Source organism: Delphinapterus leucas, chromosome 8, assembly GCF_059928025.1.
Source record: "Delphinapterus leucas isolate spDelLeu-1000000601 "Yukka" chromosome 8, BTC_Dleu_Yukka2, whole genome shotgun sequence".
NCBI lineage: Eukaryota > Metazoa > Chordata > Mammalia > Artiodactyla > Monodontidae > Delphinapterus > Delphinapterus leucas.
This window is the reverse complement of record NC_143136.1, coordinates 114,172,978-114,195,995: the sequence shown is the minus strand read 5'-3', so window position 1 is coordinate 114,195,995 and position 23,018 is coordinate 114,172,978. Positions and strand designations below refer to the sequence as shown.

The 23,018-nt window shown below is 39.8% G+C and overlaps 1 pseudogene; it reads right to left on the bottom strand.

The window, feature by feature from the left end:
- Positions 1 to 1,212: 1,212 nt before the first annotated feature.
- On the bottom strand, positions 1,213 to 7,337 carry LOC149748616 (protein TASOR 2 pseudogene; annotated as a pseudogene).
- Between the last annotated feature and the right edge of the window lie 15,681 nt (positions 7,338 to 23,018).

Sequence of the window (23,018 nt, the reverse complement as noted above, 5' to 3'; positions counted from 1 at the left end):
TCTGCCTGACTAAACATAAATACTTTCTTATTCTAAGGTAGTGATTTTATGTATCTCTTTGAGAATAAGATGAAATTTATGAACCCCATCCTCAGAAAAAGAACGCATACACACGTAACATATATTTTATGTGTACACATATAAACACACATATGTGCATATATATACATAAATACATCCACAGAATTAGACACTGAGAAACAGCTAGAGTGTCCAGATCTGAGTCTTGGCCGGACAATTTACTATGTGCCTCCAGGCCATTCTGTACTTCTCCATCCTCAGTCTTCTCACCTATAAGATGGGTGGCACGGTCCTTACCTCACCCGGCCGTGTGAGAATTAACTGAGCTAATGCGAGTGAAGGGCTCAGACCAGTCTCTGGCCCACAGCGTTCCACCAGTCTTCATTCTGATGAAGATGAGCATCTGCAGACACTCACAGACCCTCTGAGGCTCACCCCTGGACCTGCAAATCCCCACGGAAGCCCAGGTACAGAAACTCAATGTTAACACAGGCACTGAAGGTGCCCAAACCCATGTAAAATTATTCTGTAATAAATCTGCTCTGAAAGCTTAAAAAGGCAGGTATTTTGTCAATCCATTTACTTAGAATCTTGATACAACTTTTTAATTTGCTCCAATTAAAATTCGATTATCAGGCTTCCCTGGTGGCGCAGTGGTTAAGAGCCTGCCTGCCGATGCAGGGAATACAGGTTCGTGCCCCAGTACGGGAAGATCCCACATGCCACGGAGCGGCTGGGCCCGTGAGCCGTGGCCGCTGAACCCGCGCATCTGGAGCCTGTGCTCCGCAAAGGAAGAGGCCACAACAGTGAGAGGCCCGCATACCGCAAAAAAAAAAAAAAAAAAAAAAAAAAAAATTCGATTATCCGTCCTATCAGTTGAGAACAGTGAAATGAAACAAAGTGTATTTTTCATATTTACAAACAGTTATCTGCAGACTATGAGAGGTCTGGCATTTTATTTACTGTCTCAGGATTTGTTTTCTGTTTTGGTGGTACGCGGGCCTGTCACTGTTGTGGCCTCTCCCGTTGCGGAGCACAGGCTCCGGACGCGCAGCCTCAGCGGCCACGGCTCACGGGCCCAGCCGCTCCGCGGCATGTGGGATCTTCCCAGACCGGGGCACGAACCCGTGTCCCCTGCATCGGCAGGCGGACTCTCAACCACTGCGCCACCAGGGAAGCCCTCAGGATTTGTTTTTAAAAATATTTTTTAATATATTCAATTTTAGTTTCCTTTAAGGTTTATCAAAGATTTTTTATATTTATTATTACTGCATTTGATCCATAAACACTATTATAGGTAAACAGAATAAGTATTATTCACCTCTTTTAAAAGATAATAAGCTCAGAGAACAAGTAATTTGCCCCAAATCATACAACTAAAAAGCTACATAATTATGGTTGGCTCCCAGATCATCTGAGGCCTACGATTTTTTTCCTCCTTTTGTTTCTTCAATCAGGATGGTAGATAAGCTCCACCTGCAGACAATCCAGACTTTGTAAACTAAGTTTCTGGCATTCTAATCCTTTACATAGCTAGAGAATCCACTTTCCTAAAAGAAACCAATGCCTTGTTATGAATGTGATTTTACGTACAAAAAATATTTCTTCAAAAATAACACCAGCATTTACAGTATTCAGCTTTACCTACCTCATTATTACAGGAATAGATGAAATTCTGGCTTTCTGGGGTCTCTGGATGACCTGCTGTTGCAAACATTTCTTTCTGTTCATTCTGCACCCAAAGCTCCAAGCCTCTCACAGGCGGTGGTTTCATGAAAGGAAGCAGGGGGTCAGTGATTGGGAAGGACACTTTGGCAGTAGGACCTCTGGGAGCCTCATTAGTCTCCAACAGAGGGTCTACGGAGCACCTTTCCACACCGGAGGACTCTTCAATTTCACTGAATTCAAACGATTCTAACGTGCTATTTATGCACACGTATTTTGCTGGGTTGCTGTGTTCTACTACTTTTCGGGATGATTGTATGACTTTGTTTTGATTGCTATAAAACAGAGCTACCCACATATGAAGTAAAAGCTTCACTTCTTCCATGGTATCTGGTAAATCAGTATTCCAAGGCCTGAGATTTTAAAGAAAGAAGAAACCAAAATCATTGAAAATGACTGTTTTAGTTGATTATCTTATAAGTAAGTGCCTTAATTATTAACCTTAGTTTTTGTGTTCATTTTTATTTTAAAAATTACATGAACATGAAACAATGAGTAAGATAAAAATGAAGTTGATATAACAAATAATTACAGTGAATCTGCTTGGTATTATTCCCAAGTTACTGGATTTTACACACTTCCTTCTCCCTCCCCAGGGTTTAGCACAAGTATCCCTTCTCGCTACATTTATCTCAACAGAAAAGTTCATCCGTTTTCATCCAGGGTCACTCCCACTCACCCGTGTAGTGCTCTGACTACAGTCTTCTCCAGGGGGTTGTTGGTATACTTACTTGCCGTCTAAGCTGAACACGTAATCTGCTTCCCATACGAAAGTGACCTTAAAGGAGCCGTCACAGCTGAATACGGCACGAGAGCGGCAGAAGTCCTGCAGGCTGGAGGGCAGCACCCCGCTCCTGCGCCTGAGCGCTGGGGCCTCGGAAAGCTGCTGCAGTGGGGAGGTGACCTGCTGATGCCGAAATGGCATCACTTCCCCCACTGGGGTTCCCGCTTCAGGGCCTTTTGTGCCATTCTTGGCAAACGCAGGGCCTGGGGCCCCTCTCTGCTGTAGATGCTTCTTTGAATGTTCTGCAAGGAGCAGGGCATAGGAACGCTCCACAGCAATGACAGAGCTTTGGCTTGCGTCGGAACTTTCTAGGGTTTCCTCGGGCAGTGCTGACTGGGCTTCTGCAGGGGCCTGAATGCCAGCAACCAAGCTTTCTTCCTCCTGGCTGACCGTGGGGTCTGATGTCAGATTACTCTTATCAGAGGAGGGCTTGGATGACGGTCCACCTTTTTGACTTTTAACTCTTCTATGATATTCATGGTCTGATGTACCACGCAAAGAATGTTCTTTAGAAAGCAAAACATCGTTCTGTGGCAATTCAGAGGAGCAGGGCAAGTTTCTGGGCTCAGAGGATGGTGTGGTAGAGGTAGCAGCGCTTAATGCAAGATCAGCCAACATATTTAGGGCCTGGGAGTCACAGTTGACAATGGAGTTTTCAGGTGGGTCTTCTGGAGCCACTGTGATATTTTCTGGTTGAGCTGTACTTATGCTAATAACATCTTCTTGACCATCTGAAATTTCTGATTGAAGCTGTGAAGAAGTTTTTCCTTTGGCTTCAGCATAAAAGAAAAAAAGACACATAACACTTGATTTCCATAGAATTAATTCTTTGTCATATTCCTATGGTTCAGTGAAAATCAACAGTTAAGTCAACATATTCAAGAAAAACCTCTTGATATGTTGCATAAATTGTATGTTAAATTTTTATTACCAGAGTGAGGTCTTGTCCAACTTCCTGATGTATTATAATGTATTTACCAAGGAACAAGTCTTAAGGAATGTGCATATTAATTTAAAAAGAAATCACCCTTCAAAACTGCATGTACTCAGGCTTCCCTGGTGGCGCAGTGGTTAAGAGTCTGCCTGCCGATGCAGGACATACGGGTTCGTGCCCCGGTCCAGGAAGATCCCACATGCCACGGAGCGGCTGGGCCCGTGAGCCGTGGCCGCTGAGCCTGCGCGTCCGGAGCCTGTGCTCCGCAACGGAAGAGGCCACAACAGTGAGAGGCCCGCGTACCGCAAAAAAAAAAAAAAAAAAAAAAAAAAAACCTGCATGTACTGACCTACACACAAGGCATACTGCTCAGCTAAAGAAATATACAAAGAGAAAAAAACAAAAACAAGAAAACAAGACTCCTGCCCTCAGAGAGCTTACAATCTAGTGAGAATCTAAGAATTTCTAAGTTTAAAGTGTATATCATAGAAGGTTAATGTACTTTCTTAGAAATCATTTCCCTTGGCAAGTTATTAGAGAAACCACCTAAGTTCAAAATAGAGATGATTTTTAACCGTACTGATGTTTAATTATAATACGTTACGATACAAATAAAAAATGAGAAAAGTAAGAATATTCAGAATCGCCAATTAATTTCAAGTTTTAAAACTTCAGTTTCTGCATTAAAAACATTTCCTCTCTATTCTATCTGCAAAAAAGCAAATCTCCTCATCTACTGATAATTCTCCTTACAGCAGGTACTCAAATCTACCCACTGGCATTCGGTCAGAAAACTAACATTCTCAGGTGGTTTACTTGCCTTCTCAGGACTTTGATTCAGCCTTTTAAAATGTGATTATCATGAAGGACAAAGTTCTCAACAATACTGGGCAGTGAGTCCCTGTAGCAGGTGGCTGGATGGACAGAAAAGCCAACTGTGCTCCTCTTTATAATTAGCAGTAGCAGGTCTGAAATAAATTACTAACCTGTCTGCAAAGCCCAATGACAGTACATTTACAGAGAAAACTCTGGCCTATGAGGTCATCAAACAGAATGACAAGAGTGTGTGTATGGTGAGGAGGGTAAAATTAATCAACCACTGCCCAGTTTTTATTTAAAATATCAAAGCCCAACGGGGTGAGGTACGAGAAAGTGGCCCAAAGAGGGCTGTCTCGTGAACCCTCCGGGTGTACTGGAAACACATTCATTTTAGGATCTGATGTGTTTACTGACACTAAGTTCATTCTATCCTTAAATACTATGGTTCTTACACTGAGTATCACTATGAGGAAGGTCGAATCTAGAGAACACTGTATTGAGTCAAGAAAAAGGGTTCATTTTCATATGTGTCATTTCAGGTAAATCATTTAATAACTGACTTGCTAGAGGTTTTCAATTAATTAAAAATACAATACTGATCATCTATCTCTTTTAAGAAATATAGATAAAATGATGCCAAATAAATTATAAAAAATTAAAGAGTTCAGTAAATAAAAACTATATTGAAAACTTTAAAAAGGACAGAAAACCATTAGTTTCAGTAACAAAATGATTGAGCCTTCTTAAACTCTGATATTTCAAGTAAAAGAAATGAAGTGGATTAGCATGGGTGATTAAGAAATAAAAGAAAAAATTAACACATTATTTAAAAGGTGGTAATCTTAAAATTTTAACTTGGAATGTGGCTGCACAATATATACAGACACTTGCAATACAAATCGCCCTATTTCTGAATACCCATTCTGGAAACTTTTCATTTTCTGGGCTCACTTTTCTGCCAATGCCCAGTTGCACACCTCCTCCCACTAATCGATTAGCCTACAAGTATATAGAAGCCAATTCAGCACAAGGAATTCTAATGACAAGGCTGGGAATACAATGCATTATGTATGTATCTATACTCATCCTGTTTACAAACTAATTGGAAAGACAGGACCAAGACACACCAGATGATTGGAAAATAGTATGAATTAACTCTTTAACGTTCTCAAAAACCCAAAAAAGAAATGGAAAAAAAAGGAGAAATGAGTGCAGATCAGAGCATCAGGAAATGACTCCGGGTGGACTTAGCTGAGCAGAGGGGACTGCACAGGAGTGACAACAGGCGTGGTTCGTGTGGGTGGCACCATGTGCCTGGCAGGGAAGGCACGCATTGGGAAACGGCAGGAGAGAAATGTGCACCCGTGGGTAAGACCACCTCGTAACTGCCTGGGGAGACAAGCAGAGAGGCTGTGTTGGGTATGACTCTCTACAGGCTGTACGGTGATATGACTGAGGAGCTTTCAGAAAAATCTTCAGCCATAAACAACATTAGCGAAACTGAGGAAAGGGACTTCCCTGTGGTCCAGTGGTTAAGACTCTGCGCTTCCAATGCAGGCAGTGTGGGTTCGATCCCTGGTCAGGGAACCGAGATCCCACATGCTGCAAGGTGTGGCCGAAAAAATTTTTTTAAACAATGAGGAAAGAAAAAACCAAGCTCATCCATAATACCATCACCCCAACAAAACAAGAGTTTCTTTCCCTGAATTCCACTAAATTTGAGGCTTTTAAAAAACCTAAAGGTAGATGAGAGAAAGTAGAATCATGAGATTAGACAGAAAACTGATGGAAATACAGAGATATGAGGAAATGAAGGTTTTTCTAAACAAAAAACACCACCACACATACAACACAGTAGGACTCAATACCGAAGATACTGTAAAATGTATAGATTTTGCAGCTTGGTGGAGCTGCACTCTACTCAGAGAGACGGGTATGAAGAGGGACATGGAGCTGGGAGAAAAGTGAGGTCCGCGGTGATGAGGGAACGTGCCAGCAACGAGGAGGTTCCAGCAGGTGGAACACGGAACCAGCAGTCAGCTGCTGGCTCACAGAAGGAGACTTGGTTATTCACTTCCGCACAAGTAGAAGTAGAAAAGTAAAACTGCTTTTAAAATTAATTTAATGCCTTTTGAAACCAAGTACAGGGGCTTCCCTGGTGGCGCAGTGGTTGAGAGTCCGCCTGCCGATGCAGGGGACACGGGTTCGTGGCCCGGTCCGGGAAGATCCCACATGCCGCGGAGCGGCTGGGCCCGTGAGCCACGGCTGCTGAGCCTGCGCGTCTGGAGCCTGTGCTCCGCAACGGGAGAGGCCACAGCAGTGAGAGGCCCACGTACCGAAAAAAAACAAGAAAAAATACAAGTGAAATACAGGATTCGAGATTACTGACTGCTTTGAACCATGTCTTTACAGTTCCCTCTGGACAAACTTATAATATCTTCTATAACTGATTATGGTCCAGAAAAATACTGCCAGATGCTACTTGCTTGTGAATTTAGTCATTAAAAAAGGCCATTTATACTTTAACTCTGCTAAACAGTTCATGTTCAGGCTTTCTGCAGAATGAAAAGTAGGGTCTATTTAGTGAAGGTATGAATCTTGGCACTTTCTTATTTATTCACAATGGGAAACCAAGTTACTTGTCCTGTCAGTGTCTGAACTAAAGAAGACCACAAGAACGTGACAGATTTCAACTGATCTTATACTGTTTCAATATACTACTTTATAATCTCGATTAGTCTGTATTACGGTGCTGAAATTTACAGGAAGAGGACTTCTTACCAGGTTGTGGCTGCTTTCTGATTCTGGGATTCTGATTGCCTTTTACTATATTTTCCCTCTGTTTTTGTGGAGAATTCTTCACAGGTGGCTCAGCCCTTGGAACAGTTTTGACTGGAGATGTCTCTCGTTTCCTTGCCCTTTTAGCATTCGTTGACCCTGGAACAGCTTTAGAAATAGGAGCTTCTTGGTTTTTCCAATCCAATTTGGTTGTCTGTACAAACTGTGCAGTCAGCACTTCAGCACCTTATGCAGAAAAGACACCGTTTTCTAAGGGGTAGGGGGCGCACATATTTATCAGCATAGCTTTCCTTTGATTTGTTTTGGGGGGAAACTTTAATAATGGGGAATAAAATATAAAATTTGGGGTATTTCATTAAAAGATTTTTGAACTTGCTAAGTGTTGGTCTATATCCCTAATTAGGATTAGGAGAAAAATATCAGAGTAATAACTTTATAGAAACAAGGCATGACTTAATTTTTAAAAAAGATTCCATAATCTTTGCTGACTGATGTGGCAGGTAAGGCTGAACATGCTAGTTCACAGCACAGGGTGACGGATAATTCAATTTACACAAAAGCGACACAGCTCCCATAAAGCCATATGGTTAAAACCATGATCACACTGTAGAGAAGAGACTGTAGGTTCACAAAGAGCCATCTTACATATTTTCCTTCACTACACCTAAATATCAAAGCTTTAACACTGCCTGAAAAATCATCTCTTAAGAGAAGACAGAGGAAGGTACATTGAAGAAAGTCCTCTTCTGATTTAACTTCCTATAAATCTATTATAATTGCTCATTTCTCTTACAAAATGCTCAGCTTTACTTCTCGCAGGGAAGGAAGGAAAGAACTAAAGGTGGGGGCACATGAGGAGAAAAAACTATTAACAACCTGCTTGTATCACACGCAGAAAGTGTTTCAATCCTTTAAGAGTTTAAAAAAAATGTTAATAAATGTTCCCTGTGAAAACGTTTTCCCCATTGACGATATAAAATAATCACACGTGTGAATGTTTGCAAATATTTTAAAATCACGTTATATGGAAAATACTATTTCTAATTGATTGAGAACAGAAAACATATTAAACAGTTTCAGAATGTGATGGTTATTAGTGAAATGTAGAAAAGAGACCAGTTTCATTTTATTCTTTTGAAGGTTAGAAAAATAAACGGTTTTTTAAAAAAGCTTTTAGACTCTCTTAATGTTGTACATTTCCCTGGGTCTAATTATTTTCTTCCCTACTAAACTATCAAAGGCAATAAAGCAGCAGTTTTGTTTTTAGAGTAAGACTTCTGATTTTATACTGGTTACAATTTCTAAAATTTTTAGCATAAAAAAAGGCAAAATATAAGTCAAGCAGGAAAACTGTTAAGACTAAATTAAGAAGAGAAAGAAAATAAGATGAGATGATCAAGACTAGGGGAAGCGTAACATCTGCACGGGCGGGAGGGGAACATCTCTCACAACCTAGGTCCTGCGAGGAAAAGGAGAAACACGAAACAGGTGACCCTGCACGGACTGCCCTGCTTATTTGCATCACTCAATGACATGTTTCTCAAGCTGCATGCAATAACCCATGGGTGTATTATAAAATAAACTTAATGGGCTGCAACCAGAATTCTTTGTTAAATGAAACAGAAGATATCAGATTGTATTACACATAGTTAGGGTAAATGCTTCCTGAAATTTCTGTTTCAGTAATGTATGAATTTGTGTGTACTGGACTACAATATACAATGTATTTCTTTTCTATTTTTTTTGAGCTTTTGTGGTATTATATTTAGTCATCTTGGCTGGTTTAATCACATCGTTGTTGTTGTTCATTTTTTGGCCACACTCTGTGGCATGTTGTGTCTTAGTTCCCTGACCAGGGACAAACCCGTGCCCTGTGCACTGGAAGTGTGGAGTTGTAACCACTGTACTGCCAGGGACATCCCTAAAACATATTTCTTATAGTGGATGAAATTAGCACACTTGAGAAACAGTGACAACATATATGTTGAATTATAGGTAATTTATTTAATACCTTTAAAATGGTTCATATAGAGAGAAACCCAATATGGTTGGCCTGGAATTTGTGAGGAAATGTAAAGTGTGAGTTGCTGCTTCATACTGCCGTTCTTTCTACCACCCTCCTAAACACACACACACACACACAATTTCTCAAACTATAATTGGCCAGAAATAACTACTTGTTAAACCACAGGGTAAAATCTTAATTATCTAGGATCCTGGGGATCCACACACCTCCAGTGTTTCTTCTTTAGGCATCAGAATTTTAAAATTCAAAATACTATAGATAGGGTTGGCAAATTTTTTCTGTGAAGGGCCAGACCTCAGTCACAGCCGCCCACCTGTGCCAGCACAGTGAAGTACAGAGACAACAGGTAATGCCTGAGGGACCCTTTGGCCCAAGTCTGCTCACCTCTTCGCTAAGGGGTCATAGAGCATAAGTTCCCTAGTTTTAAACAAAATACACCACACATAATCTGAGATGACTCTAAGCCAAAATTGTGTTATTTGTCGTGCTCTGTTCACTGAAGTGCATTTGACTAACATTAAATGGCTCTGGACGCTGATTCTCTCTCAGTTTTCAGGGGGCAACAAAACCACTTGAGGAACTGTTTCAATATATATGTCTCGAGGCCACTGGACCTTGTTTCAGTAGGTCTGTAGTAGGATCCAGACGACCACTTTTAAAACACACAAAGGATTAGAAATTCTGCCCCAGGATGCTCTAGTTCTGGGAGAGTCCAGGCACTTTCCCCCCTCTTTAAACATGTTCAGGCTATCACTTATCAGTTTTTGCCATCTGTTCTTAGTGTGCCTGATTTTAGCAGATCCTCTTCTTCCACTCGAATTTGTCCGAGGACAGTTCAGAAAATGAATGACCTTATTTCTTAGACAGGTAAGTAAATAACTGAGTGATGATTTGAGCAGTTTTACAAGTGAAATACAAGCTTTTGGTGGGTGGGCTTTTGTCCTATTTCTTGATTTTCATGTCATCTAGATTAGCGCTTCTCCAACTTTAGCATGCACACAGATCACCTGGAGAGAGCTAACGGACACTGTCAAGCTACAGTCCAGGATGGTCACACAGGAACAGGGTTAACACACAACAGTTATTACTAATTGCTCAGCTGAAAATCCATACAGACCATGCTTACCGTTTTCTCTTTTCTGACGGAACTTGAGAGTTGTGCGAGAGTCTGGACGCTTCTTTGCTCCACCACGAGTTCTTCTGGGAAAGGGACGGCACAACTTCACCCTTTTACTCTGTACCACGGGCAGCGTGCCTGCTTTTCTCTTACGCTGAACTCTCAGATTTGATGCGGGACTTAATGGGACCAGAGTTCCCTGCCTTGTTTTAAACATCTCTTCAGAATTCTTTTGTGTTTCTGTTTCTTTTCTTACTTCTGCCGCTGAGTTGTGAAATTCAGCACCTGGAGTCATAACTAAAGAAAATCCAGCATCACAAATTCCATCTGAAATACCTTATTTCTTGGACAGGTAAGTAAATAACTGAGTGATGATCTGAGCAGTTTTACAAGTGAAATACAAGCTTTTGGTGGGTGGGCTTTTGTCCTATTTCTTGATTTTCATGTTATCTAGATTAGCGCTTCTCCAACTTTAGCATGCACACAGATCACCTGGAGAGAGCTAACGGACACTGTCAAGCTACAGTCCAGGATGGTCACACAGGAACAGGGTTAACACACAACAGTTATTACTAATTGCTCATCTGAAAATCCATACAGACCATGCTTACCGTTTTCTCTTTTCTGACGGAACTTGAGAGTTGTGCGAGAGTCTGGACGCTTCTTTGCTCCACCACGAGTTCTTCTGGGAAAGGGACGGCACAACTTCACCCTTTTACTCTGTACCACGGGCAGCGTGCCTGCTTTTCTCTTACGCTGAACTCTCAGATTTGATGCCGGACTTAATGGGACCAGAGCTCCCTGCCTTGCTTTAAACATCTCTTCAGAATTCTTTTGTGTTTCTGTTTCTTTTCTTACTTCTGCCGCTGAGTCGTGAAATTCAGCACCTGGAGTCATAACTAAAGAAAATCCAGCATCAATAAATTCCATCTGAAATACCGTACTTCTTAGACAGGTAAGTAAATAACTGAGTGATGATTTGAGCAGTTTTACAAGTGAAATACAAGCTTTTGGTGGGTGGGCTTTTGTCCTATTTCTTGATTTTCATGTTATCTAGATTAGCGCTTCTCCAACTTTAGCATGCACACAGATCACCTGGAGAGAGCTAACGGACACTGTCAAGCTACAGTCCAGGATGGTCACACAGGAACAGGGTTAACACACAACAGTTATTACTAATTGCTCAGCTGAAAATCCATACAGACCATGCTTACCGTTTTCTCTTTTCTGACGGAACTTGAGAGTTGTGCGAGAGTCTGGACGCTTCTTTGCTCCACCACGAGTTCTTCTGGGAAAGGGATGGCACAACTTCACCCTTTTACTCTGTACCACGGGCAGCGTGCCTGCTTTTCTCTTACGCTGAACTCTCAGATTTGATGCGGGACTTAATGGGACCAGAGCTCCCTGCCTTGCTTTAAACATCTCTTCAGAATTCTTTTGTGTTTCTGTTTCTTTTCTTACTTCTGTCGCTGAGTCGTGAAATTCAGCATTTGGAGTCATAACTAAAGAAAATCCAGCGTCACAAATTCCATCTGAAATACATGGAGACTGAGGACAGCCTGCCAATAAGTCTAGTGCAGTAGATACTTCCAAAATGTACCCATTAGGATTTGAAGAATAAGATCTCAACTGAGTTAAAGACTGTAAAGGGCACTTTTCAGCTGGAGGAGTCAAGTCAAAACCACTGGACACTTTGCCAAAGAATGCAGTCTCTTTAATTCCATCCTGAGAAGCAGCAGTCAATGAAGGACTTTTGTCCACCTTGTACAGTTCTTGGAGATTATGCTTTACTAATGTGTTTGGACAGATTCCTTTTTCAGAAAATGATTTCTTTGCTTCCAGCAGGGCACAATTAAGGGCAGGTAAAATAGGTACCACCTTCAATGAGATGTCATCTTCAACTTTCAAGTCTTTCAGCCCTAAAATATATACACATGTATTAAAAACCCAAAGTTCTTGTTTTTTCAAAAACATGCAGGAAAAAACGCTTTAGATTACAAAATTACAGGATGGTTAAATATGATACAGTGTTTCAAATGGTAATCTAAATAGCAATTAATAGAAGACTTATGGATGCACTTAATGAACATATATTATCTCCATATATATGAAAACACGCACACACAGAACCAAAAAAGAGTCACTCAGATGGGATCACCAGGTGAGAATGAAGAAGGCAGGCCCGCCTGCAGCTCCATCTCATCTGACCAGGAGCCCAGCGTGGGCTCAATGCACCGGCATTTAGAGTTGGCAGAATTACTTTTCTATTCTCATCTTCTGCTTTTAAAATGTATCTAATCTGTACCTTATATGACCTACTTCAAATTCTCTTAAGAAGGTAGTCACAGGTGCAAACTTTCAGTTATAGGATAAATAAGTACTAAAGATGTAATGTACAACATAATAAAAAATAATTAACACTGCTGACGTTACATATGAAAGTTAAGAAAGTAAATACTGGGACTTCCCTGGTGGCGCAGTGGTTGAGAATCCACCTGCCTTTGCAGGGTACACGGGTTCGAGCTCTGGTCTGGGAAGATCCCACATGCCATGGAGCAACAAAGCCCGTGCACCACAACTACTGAGCCTGCGCTCTAGAGACTGCGAGCCACAACTACTGAGCTTGCATGCCACAACTACCGAAGCCCGCGTGCCTAGAGCCAGTGCTCTGCAACAATAGAAGCTACCACAATGAGAAGCACGTGCACTGCAATGAAGAGTAGCCCCCGCTAGCCGCAACTAGAGAAAGCCTGCAGCAACGAGGACCCAACGCAGCCAAAGAAGGAAAAAGAAGGGAAATACTAATAGTTCTCATCACAAGGGAAAAAATGTTTTTTCTATTTTCTTTAATTTTGTATCTATATGATATGATGGATGTTCACTAGAATTACTGTGGTAGTTGTTTCATAATGTATGTAAGTCAAATCTTTATGCTGGTAAACCCTAAACTTATATAGTGCTGTATGTCAATTATATAATATCTCAATAAAACTGGAAGAAACTAGAGTTACAACACAAACCAGTTGAACTAAAAGAAAGTAAACCCTAAGTAACCCCCAACTCTCATGGTAACTACTGGTATATATTTCATCACCTTCTCTAGCAAATGCAATTTTTTAATATTATGTAACTAGACTGACTAGTCTGTATTTTACTTCCTCTCCCTGGTTCACTCTCTGACTGAAATGCTAATTTTTCAGCAACTCAATAACCTAAAGGAAAAGAGTACAGGAAAAAAGAGAAAAGGTCAGGTCACTGAGAAATAGGTAATAAAATCCTAGAAAATGTAATTTATCAGTAATAAAAAACCCACAGATAATAAAGACCTTTGGTGCCTACTAAACTGAAGTATACCATTCTTTTTAACGAAAAAGTAACTGCAAAATTAAGAAACACCTAGCTGAATACGTTTATACTTGAGCAGGTATCAGGAAAAGAATGGCAAATAAAAATAAATGGGAAAATGTGGCTAGCCATTAAAATAAAAATTCCTTTCTCTGCAGTTCATTTAGATAGTAAAAGGAAAAATAAAACATGACAAAGTTCTTATGTACTGCTAACAGTTCACGATAAAGCAGCAGTTTTCTAGACAACTTCATTATTTCAAGAATTTGGAAAGGCAGAAGTCAGAACGATTTGTAACAGGCTATTATGAAATCTAAGAAAAAGAACTTTTTAAGTCTGCTAAGCGAAGAGTCACTCAATTTAAAACAAATAACCACAGCACTGAACATTTCTGAGTGACCAGAAATAGAAAAGTGTCTTAACGAACTAGAGGAGGCTGTGAGCATTGAACACAACAATCCAATGTTTACTCAAAAAGAAATCCTGTGCTGTTCAGCCCCAAATGGTACAGGAACTAATGTTTCTTATTCAGGTGGTAGTGTACACCTAAAAATAAGAATAAAGGCAGAGCTCCTGCATACGGAGGGAGGCAGTGTGGGAACAGAGCTGGAAGCCAGCTCAGACTCAGCTGTTTGACCTTGGGCAAGTTTAAGTTTCAGTTTCCTCATCTTTGAAATGGTCACAATAAAAATACCTATTAAGGGCTGTGAAATCAATTGTGCCTAGCAGAATATCAATGTAGTAAATGCTTGAAAAATGCAAGCAGCTATCGCCATTATGTTATTATAACTGGTAATATTTTGCTTATTCCAAACAGGTAATGCCAGTAGTTCTCTGCTTTGAGTAGCTGAATACAATTTAAAAACATCAATTAAAAAATTTTTTTGGATTGGTTGTAGCTTTATAAATACTATATACAAATCATATTTAAACATACACAGTGTGATTATAAAACAATGAGGAAAATTTCCTCATGTGACAAAAAGAAATGACTCATTTATTTATTTATTTGCTCAGCAAGCATTTATTATTTTTTAGGTGCCTGACATTGTTAAGCAGTAGGGATGCAGTAGAATACAAGAAAGGCAGGCATTAAATAATTATAAAAATAAATATTTAAATTATATTGGTGAAAAGCCTAGGGGTCCTCATTGAAGGAAGAAGAGTGGTGATGGGAATAAATAAAGTGATATTTAAACTGACACCTGACAGCTATGGGTAAGTGGCTAGACCAGCACTTCTCCTCCAATTTTATTCATTATCTACCCCCACCAAAGACAGCCTTTCTAGACTTTGTTTCCTAACTGCCCTCTGAAATTCTAATACCACAGATATACTGTATATCTATTTACAGACTGCAGGAGCAATATTTTTTGCCCCAGCAGGCAATTCCTGGTTCTGGCTTGGGGGGCGATCAACATCATCTGATCAGGGGGAAGGAGACAAGTAGTCCAGACAGAGGGAAGTGCTTCTGTGAGGACCTTAAGTCCTACTGACGGGGAGACTATGATAAAACCAACTCCCAGCTCTTGCTGTTCAATAACAAATGAATCCAGTTTTGGACATGCTGAATGTGAGGACCATCTGAGACATTTAAGTAGAAAGAAATGTCCATAGGCAGGTGGATATCTGAGCATGGAGCAGACAGGAAAGGATAAGCCTACAAAGAAAGGAGATGAAGGATTAACCAGGGAGAGTAAAGGAAGAAAGTTATTTAAGAGAAGAAAAGAGTTACCAGGGTCATATGCTGCTGAGAGTTTAAGATGAGGACTGAAAAATGGCCCACAGGTGCAGTGAACTGCCAGTCCTGGTCCTTACCTGCTGACGGGGATGAATGGAATAAATGCAACCCGTGAAGACCCATCTGCTCCTCTCCAAAACCTACACAGAATGAGAATCAGAAGAAACGTGAGGTTGCTGATCTTATACAATAAAAGTAAACATACTGAAAAACATTTATTCAAAAAGTTGTTCTTACTTGTTTCTGACATTAAGGCTGACGACGTAAGTAAAATGAAAAATTCTCGATCTTCTAAGCATTTGACGATTGCCTTAAACATAAAATAGCAAGAAAGAAGATTCAATTCCTCTCTCCTTCTCCCTCTACCACATTCTTCAGTGATTTTTAAGCTCATGAAAAGTTAAAGAAAAAAATTCTTGAAATGTCAGTATTTATGGGAATCAGGACAATTTTGTCCCCAGTATCAGAAACTGCAAGCTCCTTAGCATTCAAGTAATCTTGGCCTTGTTATGGCTACATATAATAAATAACTAGAACATCATGGGTTAGTTTTAGGATAGTGTTCAATTACATAACAAATCAATCAGAAAAAACGTCTTTCACTTTTTTTCATTGACATGTTGGACATTTCATACTGCTAAGTAGCCGCTCTGTTCCCATTTAGCCACTACAAATTCAAGGTCAATCAGACCTATGATTAACATGTTAAGCTCATTTTAATACAAAACATATCACAGAATCCTGGGACTAGAAAAACTGGAAGATACCATCCATTAAAAGAATCCTTTCTACAGCTTCCTAAGAGATGAGTAATAAAAGGAAATAACATCATTAGGTCCCCTGGTTATAAGAAATGCAGATGAAAATAAATACTTCTATTTTCCCTCTACCACAGTCTTCAGTGGCATCTTCTGTCATTCTAAATCACAGAGATAACAGCTCTTCTTCCCCATTAGTCACCATTTCAAAAGCCTATATACCCTTAACGAAGATAAAATTCAATGTCATACAATAATTTCTCAGTTAAAAAATCAGAATAAAAGATACCACTTTATAAAGTGATAAAACATACTTCAAAAATTGACAGGTCATAAGCCTACAAATATGATAAATCAATAAATTATTCAACAACTCAAGTATGAAAAAAAGACTTCTTTTCTAATTATTTATTGGAACTAATTATGAGACTGAAACTTCACCCACAGGAACAATCACTATTGTGAGTCTCCAAACATTTCTATCACAGCCCCTATGCATTGGTTGGTTTACATTTTTGTCTCCTATAGTCTTGTAAGTTCCTTGATGGCAGGGACAATTTGTCTTTTTGCTTCTGGCACACAGTAAGCACTCAAGAGAGAATTACTGAATAAATGTATCAACAGTTATATATACCCATATCTTTGGTATTTATCAGCAAACAGATGTAATTCTTGTTTTATCTTTTTATCGGTGTAAAGAGTAAAAGTGACAATAATTAGCTACATTATTCTGAATTTTAGTTTTGTAATATAGATGAAAGTAAAATCCTATATCTGCTTAAAACTGTACATTTCTTTATTCCAAAATATGTGCACGTAAAACAAATATGTAGTGTATCTTATTAGTCTCTCAAATTATGCGCTGAAAGGGCTATATAAAATTCCTATTTTAACCTTTGTGGGGAAAAAAATCATAGAATCTTTGAAATATCTACTTCTAGCCTTTTCCATTCACACACAGAAAAATCCAGCCATACATGTCTTTACCACCTTTTAAAGAAGAGACCTTCCTCAGTACTGTTCTTGAAGTCCAGTGTTGTAGGTACAAGGGACATTTACTGCTCGTCCACTATACACCAGGCACCAAGGTGTCAAAGATGCTTAAGACATGATACCTACCCTCAAGGAGCTCGATGTCTAGGTAGGGAGACTGATATGTAAAGATTATTCATTATAAAATGAGGCAGGAAAAGCAGCCTGGAGCACTGAGAGCGAAGGACCTTATGTGATAAGTAATTTCTGTTAAGTAATTAACACACAAACTGTGAAGTAAAGCTGGGCACCGAGTCTCCTGAGTTCAATACCAGAAGCACTCACAAGTAGACCCTTCACTAATGCATTTTCTCAAAGTATCTTTGACCTTCCTTCCTTTGAATTTCCAAATATAAAATGAACTACACTACTTCGAAAACACATAGCCTGTAGTCCCCGTCGATACTCGGTGGTCACCTGCTCAGCATCCTGTGTCAGCCACTGCACCTCCTTACTGCAGAATGGGGGCCCTGACCTCGCACCCAGTTCTGGAAGGTGGGCTCTGAGTGGCCTGAACTAATCAGTGTGGGCCATTCCCTTTCTAGTTGCTGCTGAGAGACATGCAGATGATGGAACTGGTCTAAGGACAGAAGCCATGGTTTGGAGGACGGGTTCTCTCTGCATGCAAAAAGGAAGCACGCAGCCCTGACTGGCAGCCTAGGACAGAACTATTGCACAGAGGAGGGAGAAGCTGAAAGAAAAAGAGTCCTGAGCAAACAGCACTTGAACTTGCTTTACCATCTAAAACTCAAAAGTAAGCCTATCAAAACTCTTTATTGTTTAAGCCAGTCTGAATTTCTGTTACGTGCAACTCAAGCATCTTACCTGACACTTCCCCCAAGGCAGCTCACCTATCTATTCTGTTAATTTACCGGTTTCATACTGTCTACTATGGGGATAAGTCCGTTGTGCCACTAAAGGGCTGAGCAGACTTGTTTGCTCACTTCCACCATGCACACTGTTTCCTTTGGGATGTTTGGGAATCACTCACTATAAGGTCAGCATCTACTCCTATCCTCAGACCGAGGAGCCCTGGTTAACACAGTGGAGAGGTCTTTGGATGTTACATATTTCTCAGTAGAATCGTGCTTTTCTACGCTATGAAAACAATAGAAGCAGCAACTTTTTCTTCTTTATACACCTATGTGTTGACAAGGGTCACTTTTAAAGAAATATCCCACAAATCAATCTCCTTTGATTAATGCAGAAATACCAGGGATCTACTCAATTCTTCCATCATAAAACAAAAACAACAACAAAAAAGGATTTGAGAAAAACTGTCCTCCTATACTTAAAACCAGGAGTATGAACTGACTAGTGAGACACAGAAAAAGTAAACTAAGATACAAAGGGGATGAACATGTTAGCCAATAAATATCATGTCAATAAATATTAAATGATAAATATCCTCTTAAGGGAATTTCCTGGCGGTCCAGCGGTTAGGACTTGGCACTTTCATTGTTGTGGGCCCGGGTTTGACCCCTGGTCAGGGAACTAAGATCCTACAAGCTGTGTGGCGTGACCAAAAAAAAAAAAAAAAAAAAAAAAAAATCCTTTTGAGCAAGCTAAAACAATTCAATCTAGGCAGAGCCAACTAATAAACAGATATCAATTTCTCAATTTAAGGAAAACATAATAATAATATTTTAAACTGATGATTCTTACTAATTGCTCCCTTTTAATGTACTCTGTTAGTTTATCTACTTTTTCCCCTTGTTTGTTGGACAGTTTCACCTCATACATATTGAAGCACATATCTTGGCAACAGACTGTGGAGAAAATCAGAAACACAGAACATTTCCTATTTTAAAATGCTATTGTGAAAAATTCCGTTTCTCCCTAGACCCACCGTGTGGCTGACATGGTTGGTCTTGGTGCTCCGGCCTGGTGTCAGGCCTGAGCCTCTGAGGTGGGAGAGCCGAGTTCAGGACACTGGACCACCAGAGACCACCCGGCTCCATGTAACATCAACCGGCAAGAGCTCTCCCAGAGATCTCTGTCTCAACGCTAAGATCCAGCTCCACCCAATGGCCAGCAAACTCCAGGGCTGGACGCCCCACGCCAAACAACCAGCAAGACAGGAACACAACCCCACCCATTAGCAGAGAGGCTACCTAAAATCATACTAAATTCAGAGACACCCCAAAACACACCACTGGACGCAGCCCTGCCCACCAGAAAGACAAGATCCAGCCCCACCCACCAGAACACAGGCATCAGTCCTCTCCGCCAGGAAGGCTACACAAGCCACTGAACCAACCTTACCCACTGGGGGCAGACACCAAAAACAAAGGGAACTACGAACCTGCAGCCTGCGAAAAGGAGATCCCAAACACAGTAAGTTAAGCACAATGGGAAAACAGAGAAATATGTAGCAGATGAAGGAGCAAGGTAACAAACCATCAGACCAAACGAAGAGGAAATAGGCAGTCTACCTGAAAAAGAATTCAGAGTAATGATAGGAAAGATGATCCAAAATCTTGGAAATAGGATGGAGAAAATACAAGAAACGTTTAACAAGGACCTAGAAGAACTAAAGAGCAAACAAACAATGACGAACAACACAATAAATGAAAATAAAAATTCTCAGGAAGGAAGCAATAGCAGAATAACTGAGGCAGAAGAATGGATAAGTGACCGGGAAGATAAAACAGTGGAAGTAACTACCACAGAGCAAAATAGAGAAAAAAGAATGAAAAGAACTGAGGACAGTCTCAGAGACCTCTGGGACAACATTAAAAGCACCAATGTTTGAATTATAAGGATCCCAGAAGAAGAAGAGAAAAAGAAAGGGTCTGAGAAAATATCTGAAGAGATTATAGTTGAAAACTTCCCTAACATGGGAAAAGAAACAGCCAGTCAGGTCCAGGAAGTGCAGAGAGTCCCATACAGGATAAATCCAAGGAGAAACATGCCAAGACACATATTACTCAAACTATCAAAAATTAAATACAAAGAAAAAAATCCTAAAAGCAGCAAGGGAAAAGCAACAAATAACACACAAGGGAACCCCCGTAAGGTTAACAGCTGATCATTCAGCAGAAACTCTGCAGGCCAGAAGGGAGTGGCAGGACATATTTAAAGTGATGAAAGGGAAAAACCTACAACCAAGATTACTCTACCAGCAAGGATCTCATTCAGGTTCGATGGAGAAATTAAAACCTTTACAGACAAGCAAAAGCTAAGAGAATTCAGCACCACCAAACCAGCTTTACAACAAATGCTAAAGGAACTTCTCTAGGCAGGGAACACAAGAGAAGGAAAACACCTACAAAAACAAACCCAAAACAGTTAAGAAAATGGTACTAGGAACATACATAGCGATAATTACCTTAACTGTAAATGGATTAAATGCTCCAACAAAAAGACATAGCCTGGCTGAAGGGATACAAAAACAAGACCTGTGTACATGCTGTCTACAAGAGACCCACTTCAGACCCAGGGACACATACAGACTGAAAGTGAGGGGATGGAAAAAGATACTCCATGCAAATGGAAATTGAAAGAAAGCTGGAGCAGCAATTCTCATATCAGACAAAATAAACTTTAAAATAAAGACTATTACAAGAGACAAAGAAGGACACCACATAATGATCAAGGGATCAATCCAAGAAGATATAACAACTGTAAATATTATGCATCTGACATAGGAGCACCTCAATACACAAGACAAATGCTAACAGCCATAAAAGGGGAAATCCATAGTAACACAATAATAGTAGGGGACTTTAACACTCCACTTTCACCAACAGACAAATCATCTAAAATGAAAATAAATAAGGAAACACAAGCTTTAAATAACACCTTAAACAAGATGGACTTCACTGATATTTATAGGACATTCCATCCAACAACAACAGAATACACTTTCTTCTCAAGTGCTCATGGAACATTCCCCAGGATACATCATATCCTGGGTCACAAATCAAGCCTTGGGAAATTTAAGAAAATTGAAATCGTATCCAGTATCTTTTCTGACCACAACTTTATGAGACTAGATATCAATTACAGGAAAAAAACTGTAAAAAATACAAACACATGGAGGCTAAACAACATGCTACTAAATAACCAAGAAATCACTGAAGAAATCAAAGAGGAAATCAAAAAATACCTAGAGACAAATGACAATGAAAACACGACCCAAAACCTATGGGATGCAGCAAAAGTTCTAAGAGGGAAGTTTACAGCACTACAATCCTACCTCAAGAGACAAGACAAATCTCAAATAAACAACCTAACCTTACACCTAAAGCAATTAGAGAAAGAAGAACAAAAAAACCCCCAAAGTTAGCAGATGGAAAGAAATCATAAAGATCAGATCAGAAATAAATGAAAAAGAAATGAAGGAAACAATAGCAAAGATCAATCAAACTAAAAGCTGGTCCTTTGAGAAGATAAACAAAGTTGATAAACCATTAGCCAGACTCATCAAGAAAAAAAGGGAGAAGACTCAAATCAACAGAATTAGAAATGAAAGAAGGAGAAGTAACAACTGACACTGCAGAAATACAAAGGATCATAAGAGACTACTGCAAGCAACTATATGCCAATAAAATGGACAACCTGGAAGAAATGGACAAGTTCTCAGAAAAGCACAACCTTCCGAGACTGAACCAGGAAGAAACAGAAAATATAAACAGACCAATCACAAGCAGTGAAATTGAAACTGTGATTAAAATTCTTCCAACAAACAAAAGGCCAGGACCGGATGGCTTCACAGGCAAATTCTATCAAACATTTAGAGAAGAGCTAACACCTATCCTTCTCAAACTCTTCCAAATTATAGCAGAGGGAGGAACACTGCCAACCTCATTCTACGAGGCCACCACCATCCTGATACCAAAACCAGACAAAGATGTCACAAAGAAAGAAAACCACAGGCCAATATCACTAATGAACATAGATGCAAAAATCCTCAACAAAATACTAGCAAACAGAATCCAAGAACACATTAAAAGGATCATACACCATGATCAAGTGGGGTTTATCCCAGGAATGCAAGGATTCTTCAATATACGCAAATCAATCAATGTGATACACCATATTAACAAATTGGAGGATAAAAACCATATGATGATCTCAATGGATGCAGAAAAAGCTTTTGAGAAAATTCAGCACCCATTTACGATATAAACTCTCCAGAAAGTAGGTAGAGGCGGAACCTCCCAAGAACTGAATCACAGAGCTACTCTACACCTTTCACAAAAGACCCTTTTAAGAAGTACTTAAGGGAAAACAGAAGTAAGAGGGCGAGAGAGAGAGTGCACACGCACGCGTGCATGTGTGTATGAAAGAGAGGGTGGAAAAGAACTGGAACAGAGCTCAGGACATGCAGTGTACCATGACATCTGAACAGACCTTTGTGCTCCACGTAATTCTGTTTTCTAAAAGCAGCTTCTGGTAGTCTGTTTTTCAAAGACGACACTTTCATTACATACTTAAACTCTAGTTCGTGTGGTCTAAAAAACAAAATAACAATATCATGTGATGTAATAAACACTGAAACTACAGCTTCATAAGTTTTGGCTTTCGAATATAAAGCAAACAAAAATATTATAACCACAAAAAATTCTTAAATCTATAAACGCCAGATCAAATAATGTACATATTCATAAATATTATAGATTTTTGAGTATGTGACCTCATAAACCATGGTCTGCAAATGTGTTCCCATTTTCTGAATGCATGCATTTCTGTTATAACCAAAATATCCAGACATGTGGAAGAATTATGCATATTGGAACGAGAATCTTCTAGAAATTACACTACGTAAGAACTTTTGATAATATGGGACTGCCGACCATGCAGTGCCACAGGATGAACCGCAGCCAGACTTGCATCATTTCCCCTGACTACCTTTTCCTTCTTTAAAACTCATTTTTGAATACTTGCAGACTTACAGATGCCTCCTTTCCCC